The following is a 23,817-nucleotide window of genomic DNA, read 5'->3' as shown; positions in this document are numbered from 1 at the left end:
CACTTCCGGAGGCACCATCCTGTGATAGCCTGCAGATGAGGCACTCAGGTGATTTAGGGGACACAAGCACCTCACATTCCCTGCTAGAGAAGCTGCTTGGGGGAGAGGTAGGAGACGCAGTGAACACGCCAAGCTTCAACAACAAACAGGCCGTGCAGCTGTACACTGCACACAATGGAAAGCATGTGGGCTCATGTCATCTGGGGAAAAGACACTAATATTGGTCGTATCCAGTTCCTTCCAGTGCCCACGGGTTCCGGCTTCTCTCCACCTAAAGCCTGCTGTAGGCATGGCCATATGCAGGGCCCAAAGAGCCCAGGGTCCACCTTCCATTAAAGAAGGCCCAGGTTTTACAGCTAGATGCCTCAGCTTCCTCATCTCCCCACGAGCCAAACTGAGGTTTCTCTCAGGGTCCCCAGGCACTCACAGCAGGACATGGTAGGTAGGACCCGCAAATTCAAAGCTGAAAAACCAAACATAAAAAAGTTATGTCTGGCCACTTGGTGCTTAGGTCCCAGATTTGCAAGACCATAGGAGGGCAGATGGGGCAGATCTGGAAAAGAACCAGTGGCTGCAAGAGGTCAGAGGCCACCTGGTAGGTCTTTCCCTGAGTCCAGGGGGTCTGGAGGGCTAGAAGGGACGACACCCAGTGTGACAGGAAAATGCCCCCATGATTGTGCAAACCTCTTTATCTGTCGTCAAGACAATGGTGATGAAGGGGGAAATGGAGGCTGCGGGCCCAGGTGACTCAGAAGCTCAATTCTCCATGGTGGGGAAAAAGGTTCGGTGGAGTCCTCTGTGGCACATCCAGCAAGAGGCTATTGAGGCCACTGGCTGCTGCTGCTTCCTGAGAGGCTGGGTGGGGCATTGAGCATCTTCCATCACTCCCTCCCTCCTGCTCCTGCCACGAGGCTGTGCCAAAGCCTTGGAGAGGAGCAGGGGGAGGGAGAGACACCAGGGAAGTTTCCTAGGGCCCTGCTCTCTGCACAGTTCTCTGGTTCTCTGAGGTCGCCGCATGCCACACTGCTGACCAATGCTTCTCTAGGGGGGCGAGGGACAGTACCCTGTCCTTCATGCTCAAGTCACCTCCCCCTCAACTTTTCCAGCAGTCCTGGGGGAATGCCACTTCATGGCTGCCAGCCCCTCAGCCCTGCTAACCCAGCCTCTCCCTTCAGCCCCTCGGCCCTGCTGCCCTGGCGGTGAGGTTGGAAAGGGGCTAAGGGAGGGGGGACAGGGTCACAGGATGAACTTGTGGTTGGGGTGGAGAGATGTGTCCCTTCGCACCTCTGGCCTCTTTGGGGACCCTGGAGAATGCAGATAAACCTTCCACACCAGGCTCAAAGCAGGCCTGGGGCTAGGCCCAGAGCAGCTGATTTGAAAGGACATTTCCTCCCAGACTTGGGAGACAGGGTAAGGCCAGGAGCATGCCCAAGTCGCAGAGGGCCCCTGAGGGGGCCAGGGCAGACATAGAAGAGAGGGTCCTTCCACAGGACAGGCAGTGCCCCAGAAGCCAAACTCTGCGAGTGGAGAGTGCACATGCCACTGGCCGGGCAGAGTGGACACGCGAGCAGCTCAGAGGAGCCGGGGAGGGGCACGCGGCAAGACCACGAGTGATGGACAGATGACGCACGCGCCAGGGGGAGCGCGAAGGGAAGGCGGGATCCAGCGGTCTCTGCGGTGCATGCGGGAGAGGCAGGAGGACTTGGAGACGGCTTCCTGGTGAGGGAACAGTGTGCAGGACCGCAGGACCAGGGGCAATGGAGGGTTCCGGAAGCTCCAGGTCACAGAATGCCACGGAGAGTGCAGCGTTCAGCTCCCTTTGGCCTGATAAGGACTGAGAGGCAGTGCAACCGAGACTGGCAGTGGGCTGGGGTAGGTGACCTGTGACTTGGAGTCCAAGCAGCACCGTAGCCGCCCCCCCCACCCACTCCCCCGCTACCCCGGGACCCTGCTGCTGACTTGTGGACTTTAGACAGCTGCCCAGGCACCCGGGGAAGGTTTGGTAGATGGGGGCTTTAAGGCGTATAATGCGTGCAGGGACAGATCACCCCCTGGAGACGCTTGGAAGTGCATCCTTTGGGCTCCTCAAATGCATTGACATGGATGGGAAACAGTGGGGGAGGGAGGCCTGATGGAAGGAGAAAGCCATCAGGAGAAAGCATTCTCTCAAGGCCTTTCTAGCAGGGTCTGAAGACAGGGGACGCGCAGGGAAGACAGTGGGAGAAACAGCTCCATTCAGTTGCTGCTTCCAGAGCCCCAGGTTTGTTGGGCTCTGAGGAAGAGACATTCGCTGAGGACAGCACATGTCTTGGGTTTAGCTTACCCAAAAGCTCTATCCTATTTTCACAGCAACAGTGGGGTGGCTTCAGAGGAAGAAAACGTGCCTCGCCTGTGTGAGGCCTGGGGTTCAATCCCCAGAAGCAACAACAACAATTAATTTTAAAAGATTTGTCCATTTATCAAACACACAGAATTGACCTCCAGACCCAAAGTTGACCACAGTGTCATAGTTCACTCTCATGTTGTGGTTTCCTGTTCCCCTGGCAGTCCTAAAGCAGCTCTGACATACCCTTGGATTGGCTACAAATGATATGGCAATAATAATGGTCAGTAGCTTCAGAGTGCTCAATATGCATGAGCCATAGATAAAGCTCTTTATTAGCAACTCTCTTACTTTTTTTAATTTTTTAAAATTTTTTAAAAATTTTAATGAATCACCGTGAGATACAGTTACAGACTTACAAACTTGCATGGTTACGAGTAATCATCCCTCCAAATGTGCCCATTCTACACCAACAATGTTTCCAGTATCCCTCCCCCGCCCCCACCTCTTCCCCTCCCCTCTGTGGCAGTCACATTCCCTCTCACTCTCTCTCTCTCCTTCTGGGTGTTATGAATTGCAATACAGGTACAAAGTGGCCATCATATTTGGTTCATAATCTACTTTCAGCATGTATCTACCATCCCGAGCAAGCCCTCCAACCATCATTTACTTAGTGTTTCCATCTCTATCTAAGCTGCCTTTTCCCCCAACACAAGAGATTGGCTTCCCAGCCATGGAGTGATCCTCCTGGCCCTTATCTCTACTATCCATAGGTGTTAGTCTCCTATTATGTTACTTTATATTCCACAAATGAGTGCAGTCATTCTATGTCTGTCACTCTCTTTCTGACTTATTTCACTTAGCATGATACTATCCACTTATATGCAAATTTCATGATTTCATCTTTTCTAACAGCTGCACAGTATTCCATTGTGTAGATATACCAAAGTTTCTTTAACCAGTCATCTGTTCTCTGGCATTCGGTTTTTTTCCAGATTCTGATTATTGTGGACTGGAGTGATAGCACAGCGGGTAGGGCGTTTGCCTTGCACATGGCTGACCCAGGTTCAATTCCTCTGTCCCTCTCGGAGATCCCGGCAAGCTACTGAGAGTATCCCACCCACACAGCAGAGCCTGGCAAGCTACCAGTGGTGTATTCAATATGCCAAAAACAGAAACAAGTCTCACAATGGAGACATTACTGGCCCCCACTCCAGCAAATTGGTGAGCAACGGGACAACAGCACTACAGTGCTACATACATTCATCCCTTAGAATCTAGTACCTAGAATGTAATCGAAGTAAAGTGAAAGTAAAGTGAAATTTATCAGTTACACAGGCGGGGAAGTGGGGCTGGGGATGTGGGGGGGGCGGGGTGGAGCTATATTGTGATTCTTGGTGGTGGAATATGTGCACTGGTGAAGGGATGGGTGTTCAAGCATTGTATAACTGAGACTTAAACCTGAAAACTTTGTAACTTTCCACATGGTGACTCAATAAAAAAATTTTAAAAAAAAAGAATTAAAGACTTTGGTATCATATCTGAATCCATAGGTAAATAGCAGAAAAGAGGTAGAATGGGGAATATTGTCTGCCATGGAGGCAGTGGGAGGGTGGGAAAGGTGGGGGTATACTGGGAATATTGGTGGTGGGGAATATGCACTGGTGTAGGGATGTGTGTTTGATCATTGTGTGGTTGTTACACACAATTACAGATATAGTTACAAGACATGAAAACTTGTAACTATGTCTCACGTGAAGCAATAAAATTTTTAAAAATTGTATGATATTTGTCCAAAAAAAACCACTAATGTCATTTTCAAGGATGAAATACCTCTGATCAAGCAAGTGGAAGCAAAAATAAACAAGGGGACTACATTTAACCAAGAATGTTCTGCACATCAAAAAATGATGACCAGGATACAGACAGCCAATAGAATGAAAAAAATTATTTACCCAATAGTCATATGATATGCTAATGTGGAGCTAATACCAAGATATAGAAAGTTCTGGTAGACCTTCATGAGTGGAGGGGAGAAGGCAGATGGAATAGAGAAGGGATCACTAAGAAAATGATGGCTGGAGGAATTAGTCGGAATGGGAGATGTGTGCAAAAGTAGATTATGGACCAACACACACTCTCAGTGTGTGTGTTGCAAGCCATAATGCCCCAAAGTAGGGAGAGAGTATGGGAAATATTGTCTGCCATGGAGGCAAGGGGAGGGTGGGAAAGGGGGGGTATACTGGGGATATTGGTGGTGAGGAATGTGCACTGGTGTAGGGATGGGTGTTTGATCATTGTGTGATTGTAACTTCAACATGAAAGATTGTAACTATCTCATGGTGGTTCAATAAAATTAATATATAATAAATAAATAAATACAAGAAAAACAAAACAAAAAGAATCTAGTACCTAGAATCTTAAATGGTGGGCTGCGATTTCTTTTAAAACTTTGTTTCAAATGAAATTTCTCTATGGTTTATTAACAACAAATGTTTAATGAATTCCTATTTTATGTGCCTTTGTACATCTATATCTGATGTAAAAATTTCTTGGGTAAAAGAAGGTCAAGAATAGAAAAAAATTAAATTTAAACAGCTTGGGTCTAGCTGACCCTCTAAGTGACTAAACAGTAACTTAAATCGAGTGTGATCACTTACACACACACACACACACACACACACACACACACACACACACACACACACACACACCCCAAATCAACAGATAAAAGTCTAGCAGTCTCTAGGCCACTCAGGACAATACCGTGAGGGCCAGTGAATAGTCCAAACAATGCCAACCAGTGTTTTTCCAATTTTCTTTTTATATATTAGAGAAGAAAATAATAGAAAGAATCAGTGATGGCTAATAGATATTTTGTGTACATAAAAATGCAAATTGGGCTGGAGGGATAGTATAGCAGGTAGGGAGCCTGCCTTGCACATGACCAACCTGGGATCAATCCCTGGTACCTTACATGGTCCGCTGAACACTACACAGCCAGGAATAATTCCTGAGCACAGAGTTGGGAGTCACATCACTGGGTGTGACCCTAAAAGAAACAGAAATGCAAATTGACTTTGCAGTGTTAGTATTTGAAGTAAACATGCCTTCAGGGCAACAGCAGCACAAGAGCATTTCGAGATAAACTGGAAATGCTCCTTCCTTGCATTGTGGCAGAAGAGAAAAAGTTGCTGCCTTGCTGGCAAGAATCCTATATCGTATTTCTGAAATTGAACCTTCACTTCTTGGCTTTCATTCTTTAATCTCCTAGACTCCAGCCTCCACTTTCCCTTCTGCCTTATCCATTCTCCCCTAGCAACGTGAGCAGCAGTGAAATTGTAAAGACAACTTTCTGTTCTCCAGAATGAAATATGAGTTTCATTCATATTAATAGGAACCAGAGGATTGTGCAATAATTCATAAAGAAACCAGAGACCTTGCTTATGGCATATCTAGTCATAAATTTTAATCAGAATACTAATAATCAGCAAATGAAAATGGCAACTTAGGCCAATAAGAAAAGTAATTTGTGTTTTCTTGATTATTTGCATGGAAACAACTAGGATATTAATTTATAATTGATCCCATTTCACATTTTAAGTAATAATTTATTTAAAATATTAATTTTGTTTGTTTTTTGTTTGTTTTTTTGGGGGGTTATGGTGGTTCTTAGGGCCACACCTTGCAGTGCTCTGGACTTACCCCTGTCTCTCACTCAGAGATCAATCCTGATGGGATTCAGGGGTGATAATTATATGCCTGGCATCAAACTCAGATCAGGTGCCTGTAAGGCAAGCACCCTACTTGCTGTACTGTCTCTCTAGTTCTATTATTTATTTTTAGTTTAGTTTTATTTATTACTGTTTAGAAAGTTACAATAGTTTGCTTTACTATAAGTTGCCATAATGAATCTCATATGGACTTTCCAAATACTGTGATATGCACTATCCTAAGGTTAGTTCTGAGCGAGCAGACGGAGTCTCCTCAGATTGCAGATTTCACCAGCAGTACCTATAATTGTGAGAAATTCCTTTGTTCAGAGGTCCTCCACATGCCCTAAGTGTTCAGGCCAACCTCCCCTCCTCACAAATGGACTATAGTTAGTAAGTTGGGTTCCAGAACCATTTTTATAGGAGAGCTACCTTAATTCTTCTACTATATCTGGCCATATTTAATGAAATGGGCTTCTTTATCAAATAGGACCTTCCAAACAAGAACTTGATTGTATAATCAAGTTTATTTTTTCAGCTATAGTGCCATTAAAAAGGATAGGTTCTTACTGAACCTTCACAAATAGTTATATGGTTGTGAAAAGTTAAAATCAATAGTTTTTGAAGTAAAGTGGTAGAGTGGAGGAAGACAGTGATGACAATAAATAATTTAGAAGCCAGAGACCTTGGTTTCAATTTATAAAAACAATATCTCCTACATTCTTATGGTCCAAAGACATTCTGAGAAGAAAGTCTTCCTTTTATATTAAAAAAATTCAACATGAACATTCCAGACCTATTACTTCTATTTTGCCACTTCGGTTCATGCAGTCCCTCTTCTCTTGTACCTTGGCTTAGCCATCTGCTTCTCTGCTAAAGAGCTCTGTACATCTTAGTAGTCTTCAGAGACAGACCAAAAACTGTCTAATCAAAAGAACAGGAGCCGATACTCATAAATCTATTCTTTGAAGTATCGTAAAAGTACCTGATATAGTTCTTTTTTCTCGAGCTCTGACATAGCCATTATTTGGACACAAACTCTGACACAGTCCCCTGACTATAGAAACTTCAGGAAAGCTTTAGGGAAAAGCACCATCTATTGTAGACGATAAAGGCACTATGGCAGCATATTGCTAATAAGTTTGAAAGATAAAGGTCTGATAACAAGTATATTGAAACTGAGAAAGGAAATTTTGCTGTCTCTGTGACATGTCAGATAAAGATACACAAAGGCATGTAAAAAAAAAGTCTTAGGATCTGGAGAGATATATTGTAGGTAGGCCAATTGCTTTGCACACAGCCGATTGCACAAAGGGTCTGGAACCCCACTGAAAGTGATGATCTCTGAGCACATAGCCAGGAGTAAGCCCTGAGTACATCTCAGAAAGTCTTAGACAAAGTAACTATTTGTACAATTAACCAATTTTCAAGCACAGTATGCGTTTGATTCATAAACATAGATAAACATTTTCATATAAAATAATCTTTTGGGGCTAGAGCGATAGTACAGCAGGTAGGGGCCTTGCCTCAAAAGCAGTTGATCCTGGGCTCAATCCCTGGCATCCTATATGGTCCCTGAACCCACCAGGAGTGATCCCTGAGAGCAGAGCCAGGAGTAATCTCTGAGCACTGCCAGATCTGACTAAAAAACAACACACATACACACGCACACACAAACACACACACACACACACACTAATCTTGAGACATAATGCCCATGTTATATATTATATAAAATATTTACCAAGATACAGTTTACTAAGAATGTATCAATATTATATAAAAGAGAACAGGTTAACCAGGAATAAGTTATGATAATTCATATTTTAATAAAATTTCAGGTATAAGTCTGATATGTATCTCCAATTAAAAAACACAGGCCAAAAAGAACCTGGATTCAAATTTTAAAAGTAATGTTGCAGCCAAATTTTAAATAATAAATGAAGGTGTAATGATAACCCAATGTGCTGTCTACTAACATCATCAAACAAAGAACCACACCTCAGATAACACAGGGAACTTTATTAGAGCTATTTAATCTACATTTTTGCAAATTAGGGCATTGACACACCTTCAGGGGCTTCACATGGAGTAAAAAAAAATAAATATTATGCTGATCAGATTTTTGTTGTTGCTGTTGTTTTGTTTGGGGACCACATCCAGCAGTAATCAGGAATTGGTCCTGGCCAGATAGGAGACCATATGGGACTCTAGGGATTGAAACTGGATTGGTTGCATGTAAGGCACACACCCTACCCACTGAACTATGATTCCATACTCTATTGATAACCTTTTACTATACAAATTTAACCTACAGTTAAAAAGAAAACAATGATCCTTTCACTACAAAAGATAAATAACGAAATTTTAAATAGTTACTCAGAATTACTCAGATGTTTTAATAATTAAAAACAAAATCCAGTGCTTGTTTTTTTAATTTGTTGGAAAATATATAAAAAGTTAACCTAGATGCAGAAAAAAAAATTTTTTTTAAGTGAGGAAAGAGCCGCATTATAGGAGTGCAAACCACCACTAGAGGGCACTATCCCTAGATTCCCAAGTAAGAAGGGAGAAGGTATAGCTTTGAGAATCCACCCTACGTTTGTACCTCTCAGTTGCATGGAAATTATTCAGAGAATTTGTGTCAGAAAGAATTCCTGCTCCTCTTATCAATTGTTAAGTTGAAGACTTCTAGTGTTTTTTTAACAGCTTTTCAAATATTTTATTTTTGAAATAAACATCAAATTAAAGAATAATACACCTATGTATTCAAAGTTTTAAAAGATGTGCTTGCTACAGGTATTTTCAATGTTTTTAAAACACCATACAGAATTTTAAGACATCATCACGTTTTTTAAAACCATACAGAACTGAAGACTTTGTGAAGTTTCTCCTATTTCCATTTATTTACTTTTCTCCTTCACTATGTTTCAAAGTTCCAGAATAAAGCACCATTCTGAATCCACCTGCCCTCCCTAAATTTAAGATTTAGGTGACACACAGAAAGCATCACTCATGTTTCAGTTACTGTTAGGCTCCAGGAGTCTATTTCTTTCCTTCATTTGACTATTTTTTCCCCTTTGTGCTTATAGATTGGAAAGCAACTGTTTCCTCCCTGAGTTCGTAATATTACATTGTCAGGCCAGTATACAGATTAAACTTAAGGTCTCTGAGGGTTTTGTTTGTTTGTTTGTTTGTTCTTCTCCTTCTGGCTCACACCCAGCAGTGCTCAGGGCTTACTCCTGGTTTTGCACTCAAGAATCCTGCTGGTGGGCTTGGGGCTCTACAGGATGCTGGGAATCCAACCCAGGTCAGCCATGTGCAAGGCAAGCAACCTACCCACTGTACACTACCTACTGTCTCTCTGTCCCAAGGACCTTGAGTTTTAAATTTGGTCCCCCCAATCTGTTCTTCAGGTCATCTTTCATGGGTCCTTTCTGAGTGTTGGTAGTTGGAGGAGCATCTGTCTGCTTCAACTCAATGGATTAACACAACTGGAAGTCCACAGACAATGAATAGTCGGTTGCATCTAAACACTCTTAGCTATTGCATGTAAACATCACATCTCTCCTTCACTGCGCCTCTCTTCTGCCTATGAACATCACAAAATTGTCTAGCTCCCATCCTCTTTTTTTCTAACAGCTCTCTCTGAAACCAAATATTATTTCTTTATTAGCATGTTACACCTACCTCTTCATTTCTGCATGTGTGCTTTCTATTATACCTGTAAGCATGTTTCCCCCCCTCCCCTACCCCATCTAAATCTCTTCAACATCCAGATGTAAGAGAATATTATGCCAATGACTTCATACTCATCTCGTCTCATCTTTCAAGACTAAAAATATCTGTCATACAATTTAACATTGATCACATAATATTGGGGTGGGGGGGGCACATGAGGCAGTTCTTAGAAGCTACTCCCAGGTCTTTGCTCAGGAGATTTTGTGGTGCCTAGGATTTAACCAAAACTTGCCACATTGCATGAGGAGCCCCTTACACTCTGTACTAACTTTTTTATGATAAATTTTTAAGTCCTCTTGTTATTTTGCTGTTATTATTTTATTTTTTGTCTTTGGGCCACACCTGGTGATGCTCAGGGCTTACTTCTGACTCTGCACTCACAAATTACTCCTGGCAGTGCTTGGAGGAACATATGGACTGCCAAGGATCGAACCCAGGACAGTTGAGTGCAAGGCAAATGCCCTCCCTGTTATACTATCACTCCAGCACCAAGCACTATTACCCTTTGAATGGAAAACAGAGTTATTGTTTTTATTGGCATATGCAATAAATATTTATTAATTTTAAGTCGGCTGGAGCGATAGCACAGCGGGTAGGGTGTTTGCCTTGCACGCGGTCGACCCGGGTTCGATTTCTCTATCCCTCTTGGAGATCCCAGCAAGCTACCGAGAGTATCCCGTCAGCACGGCAGAGCCTGGCAAGCTACCCATAGTGTATTCGATATGCCAAAAACAGTAACAAGTCTCACAGTGGAGACGTTACTAGTGCCTGCTCGAGCAAATTGATGAACAATGGGATGACAGTGCTACAGTGCTAATTTTAAGTCAAATGTGAAACACCTTAGCATGAAATATAAGCAAGGCATTTATGTCTGTCACACATAGAGAGTTTGCTAGGTCAGTCTTGTGAAAGATTTCTGATTAAATCAGTGCTTCTTGCACCCCATGTCCGGTCAGGTCACCACTGAAGTCACTTTAAAGGATGGGTGCTGTGCACATTTCTGTATTTCATCTTTAGTTTATAGGGACATTCAGAGATGTAGGACACAGACGGCGACTTATCCACAGACCTCAGGCAAAGAGGTGCTAGAGTCTAGACTGCTCGAGTTCCAATTGCAATTTCTCTTACTGGCTGTATGACCTTCAGATGATCATCTTCAGGGCCAGAGAGATAGTGCCAGAAGTACAGCATTTGCCTTGTATGCAACCTACCCTATTTGATCCCCAGCACTGCATATGGCCCCCTAGGACTTTGTCTGGAGTGACGCCTGAGCTCTACAGAGCCAGAGGCAAGCTCTGAGCACCACTGGATATAACCCCAAACCAAACAAACAAAAGAGTTCATAGTTTCTCGGACAAATCAAGTCAAAAGCCAGCCTCCGGGAGCAGCATTCACAAAGAGACGAGAATAAAACTGCAGACCTATGACTTTAGGGGAGAGACTCTCCAAACAATAATAGTGAGTTTTGTTGAAATATTGTATGCAATCAAAGTGAAAGTAAAGTGAAATTTATTAGTTACACAGGCGGGGGGGGGCTAAGGGTGGGGGGGCTAGGGGTGTGGGGGGGTTAGGGGTATGGGGGGGCGGGGTGGAGCTATACGGGGATTCTTGGTGGTGGAATATGAGCACTGGTGAAGGGATGGGTATTCGAGCATTGTATAACTGAGATTTAAACCTGAAAACTTTGTAACTTTCCACATGGTGACTTAATAAAAAATTAAAAAAAAAAAAACTGCAGACCTACCAGTCCCTCATTCTGGGACCACTTGGAAGTCCCAGATGACAGACTTTGGGACAGAAACTGCCTACCTGGGCCTCTTATGCTACCTGCTAAGGAATGCCCAGCTGCCCCCTAGTCCCCAGAGGCCAGAGGACACTGGCCTTGTACTGGCTAGCTTCTTGCCTCCCTTTATAACTCCATGCTCAGTTTTGGTGGCCGAGGATAACACCAGTCCTTCTGTCTGCCAGATCAGAGATCTGGGCTGGAGCCAGGGGCAGAAGCTATAACCTTCACATTCATTCACACTGGGGGACTCACTAGCCCCTCTTTGGTAATAAGAGGCACATAAAAGGCAGAACTTGTCCTTGGCTGTGGCCCAGGGCTTCAGGCAATAAATCTTGGTCAGTTTCCAGGTGAATAAGCTCCACTCTTCCATCTGGTTATCTGGTGACCTGTCTTAGGCAAGTCCCTCCCAGCTCTCATTTCTCTGTAGCGCAAGGACAGGCGAGTGCCTCCCTTACAGGTTGGTGTGCTAGCAAGAGGGTTGCACCAAGCGTGCGTGCTGCCCGGTGCACAGCACTCAATAAGCTCTTATTATACATTTTCCTAATTATAACGCAGCGCTTCATGATAGCTCGCTATATGGGTTCGGAGTGAGTCACTAACTAGAATTTCCAGAATCATAATCTGCATCAGTCCAAAGTTTGCATCTTTCAAATCTGTCTATGCAGAACCTCAAACTGTGTTGTCAGCCTTCCTGGCTGCATCCTGTGCTCTGCCTTTTCTAGCTGCTCGTATTGATATTCCCATTCCCTGGCACTTATTTCTGTCTACGGGCTAGCTGGTCTGGATGTTGCAGCACCCTCTGGCTGTTCTTAATTGGTGGATGCCCACCCCGCCCCTCCTCCCTCCAAGGATCTAGGTGCCACCTGTGTTCCTGCTGCTATTTGCCTTCCTATCCCCCTAGACTCTCATTTACCCCAGAAGGAACTTAGTGTCACATCTGTCATTCAATCAAGCATTATCCTGCCTCTTCTCTCTCTCTAAATCTCTTCGACCTTCCCCTCTCCTTTCTGAAGGCCATTTTTGAGTCAGGCTGGTCTTAGTTCAGGCAGCTGTCACAGATCCATGGACTAAGTGGTTTAAGCCACAGACATGCGTTTTGTTCAGTTCCAGCGACTGGGAGCTCCCAGATCTGTGGGCAGATTATATCAGTGGATGGTCCTCTCCCGGCTCTGTGCTGGCCTCCTCCCTGCGTGCCCTGTCCTTATACGGCTGAAAGAGCCTCCCCACCCTCCTCCTAGCGCTGCAAGTTCCCTCATGCACACGGACTCAGCTTTATGACTACCTACTTCCTCGAGGCCCTTCCTCCAAACATGAGGGAAGTAGGGGCGCCTCACCATGTGAATTTGAGGGACAAGACAAATTGCTGGTCATCTGAGGACTCTACCACCCGATTTCACATCTGCTCTTTGTTTTTGTCAGTTTCATCTCCCCCGCCTCCCCCTGCCACCCTGCCCCCTTGTATAGCGTCTCTCTTGTGAGTGGTGGACCCACAGCATGACACATTTTATAGGTCAGTGTAAAGCAAAGGCGCTCAGCAGGTGCTCGAGGATGGGTGAGCGGATGCTTGCTATCAATGAGTCCCAGGTTTGCCAGACAGACAAAATAAACCACCGTGACGCGTTTGTTCATACAGAAGTGTGGACAGGGTGGCCGGGAAATCTGATTGTCCCTCGAAAGGCAGCTGTGGACCGGAATCCAGCTGTGTCCTACGGTGTATGCGCCAGCAGCTGGGCGTAAGGATCGGGCAGGGATGGTACTCCTGACGGGCATCTGTGTTCACAAAAACGCTGGCTAATTAAGAAGAGAATGGTATCTGCCTATTTCGCATCTGCTCCGTTTGTCCGTTCTGACTGGCGACAATCATTTCAAATTGGATGAGACATCACGGCAGCTCGTCGCTAATACTTCAACACGAATTTAAGACAAACACACAACGAAGGGCCGTCTCTTATGTAACTGCAACAACATTAGCACAGGGAACAATTAGGCAGAATTTTCTAATCTCTTCCCATCCCCAGCTAGGCTCTGTGGTCTTTCTACTCGCTGCAGCCGCGGCTGTTCTCCCCTATCTCTGCTGGGTCTGGAGCCGGGGGCGCTGCCTGCTACCCCCACCAGAACCCAGCTGCGCACCCCCCGCGTCAGCAGAGACTAGTGGGAGCAACGGGAAGAGCTGGGGCATTAGGACAGGGGGTGGGTAGTTTTCCTGTTTTAAATTTTTGTTGTGGGGGGCGGGGCCATGCCCAGCACTACTGGGAGGCCAGAGATGCTTGTGTGAGGGGTGAGGGAGAGGCACGGGACTGCTTGGTGCTTGCTCTACCTCAAGCCCTGACCCCAGGGACCTCTTTCTCTGTTGCTCCCTGCAAGCTGCTGGTTGGGCTGCTCCTTTGCGACCCACCTGTGAAGGAAGACCTGGTGGGTGCCCCGGCCCCGCCGCGAGCATAGTTCTGTAGCTTTCTGGGTGCCATAGTCCCCAGGTCTGAGAACTGCCATAGGCTTTCCTCTTCATTCATCATCCTGGGTCCTTAGCACGCCCACCTGGCCGACCAACTCTCTCAACCATCTCTTCATTATCAAGTTCTTTCAAGTTTGTCATCTGTTTCCTGAAAGATCTCTTCTGATATTTAAATGACCCAAATTGGAAATGTTTACCCCAGAACCTTTCAAAGGTGTTTGTTTGTTTGGGAGGGGGAGCACACCCAGTAGTGCTCAGGGTTTATTTCTGGCTCTGTGCTCAGAGATCACTCCTGGCGGTACTTGGGGGACCATATGGGGTGTGGGAACTTGAATCCAGGTAGGGGTGTGGGAACTTGAATCCAGGTAGGGGTGTGGGAACTTGAATCCAAGGTAAACCCCATACCTGCTGTATTATCCCGCCAGCCCTAATTTTAAAAAAAAATTAATTAAATTAAATTAAAAATCAACAATTAATCAATTGCCCTGCACTGGACCTGGTTCAGCTTCTTGGTCTTTTTAATTTTTTTTTTTAATTTTGGGAGCCACACTCATCAGGGCTCTGTGCTCAGGGGGGACCACACAGTGCTGGGGCTGGAACCCCAAACTCCACATATAAAACATGGGCCACTACCCCAGCCTCGATCATTTTTATTTTAAGATAGCAACTCCTTCATGTTTCTCATCATTCACTTTTTAAAAAGAAACCAGAGCCACTGTCTCACATCTGACAAGGGAGAGATAGTGCAGAGGGTAGGGTGTTTGCTTTGCAATCTGCGGACCCCAAGTACTCCCCTGACACCACATGTGGTTCCCTGAACCCTGGAATGATCCTTGAGCACGGGGCTAGGAGTAAGTGTTTTGTAGGCTAAAAACGAAACAAAAAACAGAAGTTCTACATCTAGATTTGTTTCATGGTTTCTTTCAAGGGTCCCTTCATTTATTTTCATTTATTGGTATTTCCTTTTATTTGAATCTAATAAAGCCTTCTATCCAACTTCCATTTTAAACTTTATTTGTTGGAATATGGATGATGATAGAATTTAGAAGGGATTATCTCAGGAGTTAGAAACCATCACTGAGAGTAGGAAAATTGGATAGTTCAATTACCAAGTGGTGATAGCCAATTTCTCTACTGTTAAATGGACTATTTCACCATTTTCTATTAGTGATACCATGTGAGTATCAAATTCTCCTTCAGTCCTTCTGTTAATAGTCTTATCATTTATTATTGCCTCTTGTCTGGATCAGTTGTTTCATTAAATCTTGCAAACTTTTTCTACTTGGGGAGGAGAGAAGAAGGCTTTGTGCCACATCCAGTAGTACTCAGAGCTACTTCTAACTCCGTGATCAGGAGTGACTCCTGGTGGAACCATATGTGCAATTATCCCCTCTACTATTTATTCTATGTGATTCTTTCTATTTTTCTTGTTATTGCGACATCTGACAGTGAGTGTTCTGCCACAAATGAGAGATTTATTTTAATAGCAAGATCTATATAATTGCAATGAATGTAGTTGCGACAACAAAAGCAGAATTAACCCTAATGTTTCCCCTTACAAATCCTTCTTGAATTGAAACTAGGCCACCAATATCTCACTACAATTACTATAACTTTTTTTTTTTTTTTGCTTCTTGGGTCACACCCAGCGATGCTCAGGGGTTACTCCTGGCTCTGCACTCAGGAATTACTCCTGGCGGTGCTTGGGAGACCATATGGGATGCCGGGAATCGAACCTGGGTCAGCGGCGTGCAAGGCGAACGCCCTACCCGCTGTGCTATCGCTCCGGCCCCTACTATAACTTTTTTCTTGCTGGTGTGGGTTGGAGGTGCTATAAGACCGTACCCTGAGATGCTCAGAGGTGACTCCTGACTCCATTCTCCTGGTAAGGAAATACTCCTGGTAAGGCTCAAGATATTGTCTGAGATTCAAGGAATTGAACCTGGATTCACTGCATGCAAGTGAATATTTCCTGTCTATTGTGCTATTACTCCAGCCCTACTATAAAAGCTTTATACTGTGTTTCATTAGCGAGGTCTTAGAAATCTGTACAATTAATCTTGAATTGGTTACCAGGGAAACTGAATGCTATGATATACCTTCTGATAGGCAATTTATCAAACTCTGTCTTCGTTTAACCTTCATTTACTGCTGCAGCCGTGTCCTAGCCAGACATGGTCATGTGGTTTAGCAGTGAGAACACAGACCCCAGGTAGCACAAACCGTAGGACAAAACCCATTATCAGGAGCTGGCAATTACTCCACAATTAGCTCACGGGGTCTCGGAAGAGCACTCAGTACATTCAATTGTCTGTGTTAGCTATTAGTTTCACAAATCTTTTATCACAAGATCTTGCCACTCTGCTCGATTGTTCTCCACTTTTTCTACACATGGATTGAAATAAGTCATTCTGCTTCCCTAAGTGCTTTTGTCTGGGAGAAATAATGGATTTTTGAAAACAGGGAGGTGTGCCTTCTCTTTTGAGTTAGAATTTTCTTAAGTGCTGCCTCCTTCCCAGGCTGTGTGTGTCTCGGGTTCTGGCTAGGGCAGCAGGCTCTGCCCAGGGGTTTCTTGTGGGGAATTCTCCCTGCTCCTCTGGGCTTCTCTCTGCTCCAGCCAGCACCTCTTCACAGCTGTTCCTCAGTGACAACGGAAAGGGCAAAAATCAGTCTGGGTGGTGTGGAAAGTTTCAAGGCCCTCTTCAAATAATAAAGCCCTTCTCCAATAAGATGAATAATAATAAGCTATAACTTCTAACATCCCTCAGGCCTTGCAAAGAAAGCCTCCCTCTATAGCTGGCACAATCTTTATAGTCACAGTAGATGCCAACTGGGCATTTGAGCTACAAGATTTGCAGGAGGGAGTGCTGTGGTCAGCCTACCCCTAGGGTTTAGGGTGGGGGACACAGGCTGATTTTTTTTTTTTTTTGCTTTCCCTGTGGGCTCAATGTTAGTGGATCCGTGCTCTGCAGTCCCCAGCCTGGTTCCCAGCGTGCCCAAGCTCTCTTACTGTACAGAAAATCACTGTCCCTCGCCTGTGGTGCACTGGTCAACAGCTGCTCTCTGCTGGGGGTCTCATGGTGCCACATCCAGGTGGCTGGCAGCTGGGCCCTTGGCACAGGCTGGGTGAGGTGCCCCTTCCAGATGCCTTCATGTTATCTGCCCACTGAAGCAGAGAGAGAACTGAGCCCCACCCGTGTTTGGTTTTGGTTTGGAGCTGACAGTGGTTTGCAGGCCTTGGTAGACGTTGGCTAGGGGCAACTCCGAAGACTGGAACAACTGAAGCTCCAGGCTGAGGTGAAGGCGACCACTCCAGGCCTCAACTGGTTCTCGTAAGCAGGCAGGAAGTCCTTTCTCTGTTTTTCTCTGCACCCCCCCACAGTCCCCACCATAGTTTTTTCCTCTTTTTGAAAACCTGTGGGGGGCTAAAGAGACGTACAGTGGACAGGACATATGCCTTGCATGTGGTCAACCTGAGTTTGATTCCCAGCATCACATATGGTCCCCTGAGCACTGCCAGGTGTGATTACTGAGCACAGAGCCAGGAGTAACCCCTGAGCACTGTCAGGTATGGCCCTGAAGAGACAAAAAGAAATTAAAGAAAATAAAATTTTGTTTTGGTTTTTTATTGATTTTTTAAAAATTATTTTGAGCGATAGCACAGCGTTTGCCTTGCACATGACCAACCCAGGTTTGATTCCTTCGTCGCTCTCGGAGACACCAGCAAGCTACCGAGAGTATCCTGCCTGCATGGCAGAGCCTGGCAAGCTACCCGTGGCATATTCAATATGCCAAAAACAGTAACAACAAGTCTCATAATGGAGACATTACTGGTGCCCACTTGAGCAAATTGATGAGCAACGGGATGACAGTGATACAGTGAAACAGTGATTTATTTTAGGGACCAGAGAGATAGTACAGCTGGTAGGGCACTTGCCTTGCTCACAGCTGACCCAAGTTAGATCCCTGGAACCCAATATGCTCCTCTAATAGGTTTTCTACAGCCCTGCCAGGAATGATCCTTGTGTGCAGAGCCAGGAGTAGCCGCTGTATATCACTAAGTGGGGAAGCACCCCCAAATTTGGTGGGGCCCCCAAAGCGATAGTACAGTGGGTAGAGCACTTGCCATGGTTGTGACTGACCTAAGTTCAATGCCCAGCATCCCACATGGTCCCCTGTTCACTGCCAGGAGTGATTCCTGAGTGCAGAGTCAGGAGTAAGCCCTGAGCATCTCCCAGGTATGGACCAAAAACAAACAAAAAAAATAATTTTTTAAAATATTTTTTAAACTTTAGGCATCATGATTTACAATGCTGTTAGTGGTAGGGTTTCAGGCACACAGTGTCGTAACAACACAGCCTCCTCCGCCAGACTGTCTGCTCCCCTCCACCACTGTCTCAGGGTTCCCACTCCCCAACCTCACCACCACTGTCCCCCGCCAGTTCTCAGGTTCTGTTGCCTCTGGGCCTTTGTTATTCCCTTATTGTTCTTTATATTTCACATATTAGAGTCATTATTCTGTATCTGTCCCTCCTCTACTAATAAACTTCAACTCAGCACAATATTCCCCAGATCCAAGCATGAGGTGGCAAATTGTATGATTTCATCTTTTCTCCTAGCCAAGTAGTATTCCACAGTACATATGTACCAAGTTTCTTCAGTCCTCTGTTCCTGGACGCAAGGACTATTTCCAGATGTGGGCTACTGTGCATAGCACCGCAAGGAACACAAGAGCACACTTGTCTTCTCATAATGGAGTGGTCGCTAGCCCCAGGCCAGCTGCAGCCCCTGGAGGGACCATCTGGCCTGCCCCCTGCTTTCTACAGTCCTGTAAGTTAGGAGTGCCCTTTGTTTACACTTCCTTTTGCTTCGCTGCCATGGCAGGGGTTTGCACACACTTGGAGAATGTGTTCATATACACTTACTGCTATGTTCACCAGAGGGTCCCACACGGAACAGTCACGCGCCCATTCACTTGGTTGCGGTGCTGCTTCTGAGATTGCCCTTGGCATGACAGTGTGTGTTGAGGATGGAACTTGAAGCCTTGTATCTGCAAGGCAGGTGCTCTATCACTTAACAACATCTCACTGCACCAGATTTGCACATTTGTTGTCAGGGGGCTCCTTCCCAGTTGTGCTAGGGACCACCAGGCAGCGCTAGAGAGTTCATGCAATACCAGTATTGAACCTGGGGTCTTTTGCATGCCGGCCGTATGAGCCAAACCTCTGAACTGTCTCCCAGCCTCTGGATTTTATACTTTACTTTTTACACTTTTGATGATTTTTTTTGTTTGTCTTGAGGCCATACCCCATGTGGCTTGGGGGGACCAAGTGGGATGCCAGGGATTGAACCTGGGTTGGCTGTGTATAAATCAAGCACTCTACCCACTGCACTATCTTTCCAACCCATACACTTTTGACCATTAAAAGTAGTTGAAGATACATAATATCTTTGTACATGTATTATATCTTCAACTTACATATTGTGTAAATAAAGAGACAAAATATATTTGTTATTTTGTTACTTAGCCCACCAAGGCTTAAAAACTTACTATTTGGCCCTTAGAGGGAAAAAAAAGAGTCAGTGGAACTCCGAATTCTAGCAAGAAATCTTTGCTGCCTGCTCAGCCCTGGCAGATCAAAAAACTGATACTTGAAGGAGGAGGAAGCCCTGAACAGAAGGAAACTGATTTCTGAATCATCACAGACAGGCCTAAATAGGAGAGGCTGTCCTTTCACTCTCCCCGGAAATGGATCTAAAAACTTAAGTCTTTGCTAATTTGTTGCAAGAAAAAATGCTCTTGTTTCAATTTGCATACCATTAACAGTCAGAGTTGGATTTTTCATATGATAATAGGGAGAATTGCAAATGACTGCCACAAATAAAATGAACAGATTTCTGAACCAAAGACAAAAACCCAAAATAGTTAATATCCATCCATAAAGCTATAATAATAAAATACATATGTATAGGAATATTCCAAACACCTCTCTCCCTCTAAAAAGTTCATTTAAAAAAATGTGTCATTGTAAACAAAACACATTTTAATCACATGATTTCTGAGTCACAAATTTCAGGGTTGAATATTTTGAAATGCTGAGGATAGTGGACCAGGAGACGCTCCAGTGGCTAAAGCAACAACTCTATGAGTGTGAGCTCACAACTTTGATACCTGGTGCCATCACATACACAGTAAACTATCCTGACAGCTTTTTTTTCCCCTTCACTTTTTAGGTCACACCTGGCAATGCACAGGAGTTACTTCTGGCTTTTCACTCAGGAATTACTCCTGGAAGTGCTCAGGAGACCATATGGGATATGGGATGCCGGAAATCAAACCCGGGTTGGCCGCATGCAAGGGAAATGCCCTACCCGTTGTACTATCGCTCCAGCCCCATGACAGCTCTTTTGGACATAGTTTCTCTGCTGTCTAAACATTCTGGCACCTTAAACAATTTCCTGCTGCCCACAGGAGGCTACATGTGAGCATCACACAGCTAAAAAGTGTAACCTGGGGCCAGAGCAATAGTCCAGCGAGTAGGGCATTTGCCTTGCATGCAGCCAACCTGAGTTCAATCCCCAGCATCCCCTACAGTTCCTTGTGCACCATGAGGAGTAATTCCTGAATACAGACCCAGGAGTAAGTCCTGAGCACCGCAGGTGTGGTCCCAAAACAAAAAGAAACAAACAAAAGAGGAGTGTAACTTCTGAAGAGCGTAACTAGAATGTGACCCCAAGGTTCCATGGTTAAATGTTCAAGCACTGCAAACCTGACATGCAATTACAGTGAGCCCCACAATTAAAGGAGCAGGTCCCACTACCAAACATGCACATGACCCTGTCATCACTGACAATATCAACTGAGGAAATGAGGAATAAATTTTCAATTGAGGGCTGGGAAATATATCCCCTTTAATGACCCAAAGTTGGGATTTTTCCATACCATTTCAGCAAAAGAAGCTCCTGCTGAGAAGTAGTTAATTTCAGGTCCACATGAGGACATTTACAAAATGAGCCAGTCACATTTTTATGCCAGAAAGCAAAGAAACAATCAAACTCGACAGGAGGTTAAGAGAACACAGGAAAGAAACTGAAAAGATTCCTACTGGCAAATTTGGGTCAAAGTGAGCAAAAAGGAATGAAATCAGAGCTAAAAAAAGCATAAAAATTTGGTGGTTTACAATGATGCTCAGGGAAAGATTCATTGGTCAACATCTCAGTCTATCAGTGTTTCAACTCTTTTTTTTTTTTTTTTTTGCTTTTTGGGTCACACCGGCGATGCTCAGGGGTTACTCCTGGCTCTGCACTCAGGAATCACTTCTGGTGGTGCTCAGGGGACCATAGGGGATGCTGGGAATTGAACCCAGGTCCGCCGCATGCAAGGCAAACGCCCTACCCGCTGTATATCACTCCAGCCCAACTCTTTACTCTCGAAATTGATAGAAAAAAATCAAAACTTTACTTTTCTGAATGAGTTGTACTATCCAAAAATTGTTATCCATAAGCTATATTAGAGTTGAGGAGGTGAAATTCTTTACACGACACACAGACACATAGACACACACACATGAGTTATAGTTAATAAAGAAGATAAACTTTGAAAATCATCATTTCCAGTTCTGAGGGAAATGATGGATCTGGGAAAAGATTTGTGGTTAATGAGTCATTTGAGCTAATGATGGAGGCTTTGTAAGGCAGAGATCCAGCTTGCTACTTCCTAATACACAAATCTGTCCTAGCATCAATAAAATTAGTCCTCAATGTTGCGTTTCAACATACAGGGGGAAAGATTAGCATCAAGTTCTTTGGACCTAAAGGCTATCATGTTAAGTGAACAAAGATGAAGACAAATACCATATAATTTCACTAACATGTGAAAGATAAAAAAACAAAACTAATGAACAAACAAAAGAAAAGCAAAACCATAAAAGCACTCAAATTGTATGGAGAATTAGTGGTTTCTAGAAGGAAATTGAGAAATGCAAGTCCTATTCTGGTAAAAGGGGTCAATTTTGTGGCTAAGGATGAACACTAGACTTTTGGTGGTAAATATAACATAATACATAATATGTAAATTTAAAATGCTATACTCCTAAAACCTACGTAATGTTATAAACCAATGTTACGTTAATAAACAAAAATATGCAATTTTTGCAAAAAATTAATTCAAAAATGTGCAATTAAAATATGCAATGGAATAGAAACAACTTACAACGCACTTTTGCAAGTCAAAATGAACTTTAACTTAAATTAAGTTTTAAGATACAAAGAAAGGGCTGGAGAGATGTACAGCAGGTAAGGTGCTTGCTTTGCATGCAGCTGACCCAGGTTCAATCCCCAGAACTCTATGGGGTCCCTTTAGCACACCCGGAGTACAAACAGAACCAGGGATAAGCCATGAGCACAGTCAGGTATGGTCCCAAGACAAAACAAAGTATCTAAAGAAAGTCCACGGATGTAATTCAGTAGCAGAGCACTAACCTTGCATGAGGCCCCAGGTTCAATCCCTGGTACCACACAAAATATAAATAAGTAAAATTCAAATTGAGATCTAGGGATCTCTAACAGTTAATAAACATGAATAATAAAGAATTTGCTTAAATATCATGAGAAAGCAAATGGCCAAATTAAAAGGTAGTAACTCTATAACATAAAAAACTAGTTCCCACAATAAATGAATTATATTAAAAGGGTGTGTAAGGATATAAATCAAATATATAGAAAATATGATGGCCAAATATAATTTATTTATCTAGACTAAATTCTCATTTAAGGAAAGCAGCTATTAAAAGCACTTGAGACGATCATATAGTTTCTAGGTAGTAGATGAAATGAAAAAACAAAACACTGTTAGTTTGGTTAGCATTGGTCATGAAGTATGAGGAGGAAAAACAGTGCTTTTCTGAGAGACAGAGTAAAAGAGAATGCGCTTGCCACAGAGATGAGGTGTGCGTGTTGGGGGGGGGCGGTGACAGGAGGGATACTGGGAACATTGGTGGTGGAGAATGGGCACTGGTGGAGGGATCGGTACTCAGTCATTATATTGAAACGTAATCACGAAAGTGTGTAAATCTGTAACTGAATCTCACAGTGATTTTATTATTCATTAAAATAATAAATAAATAAATAAATACCTGGGGCTGGAGAGGTAACACAAACAAAACAAAACAAAACAAACAAACAAAAATAAAACCAGTGCTTTCTGTTAGAAATCCAAGGTAGACGTTTCTCAGGCCAAGGAGGCCTTCCTACAACAACAAAGAAGTCATGGATTTCCAAAGGATTTTCCATCTGAAATAGCACCTTGGTTTCCTTTGACATTCCTAAACAACAGGCAATTTGGGCAGTGAATATCGATCAGATATTGATCAAATGGACTTTGCCAACACACTGCTGAGATCACTGCGACAAGCTTCCTTGAATTTATGGAATGATCTTAGAAAAGTATGTGACAGTGAGAACCTTCCTGAAAGGAGCAGAGTTGAAGAAAGCTACTGCCTTTTCTATGAAGTGAATCTCTCTGGGGAAATAGCAAACTTAGGGAAAGGCCTGTTAAAAGAGGCTCCCTCAGTGCTGAAACCGGGGTAGGTTTTCAGTGGCAGTGAGTCCCCTGCAGTCTTCAGGCAATGCATGTCGAAGCCCTGCCCGCCTCAGCCGCAGCCCGACACCAGGATGCAGGCTGCCAGAATGGCTGTGCTGCCTTTGCCTCTGCCAACAGACACTACTTCTGTGGGCATTGGGAATGGGTTTTTAGTCTGTCAATATAAAATTGTGTAAATTAAGTTTGTCGATATAAAAGGGG

Source organism: Sorex araneus, chromosome 1, assembly GCF_027595985.1.
Source record: "Sorex araneus isolate mSorAra2 chromosome 1, mSorAra2.pri, whole genome shotgun sequence".
Classification (NCBI taxonomy): domain Eukaryota; kingdom Metazoa; phylum Chordata; class Mammalia; order Eulipotyphla; family Soricidae; genus Sorex; species Sorex araneus.
The sequence above is the reverse complement of the archived record's forward strand: the minus strand, read 5'-3'. Positions refer to the sequence as shown.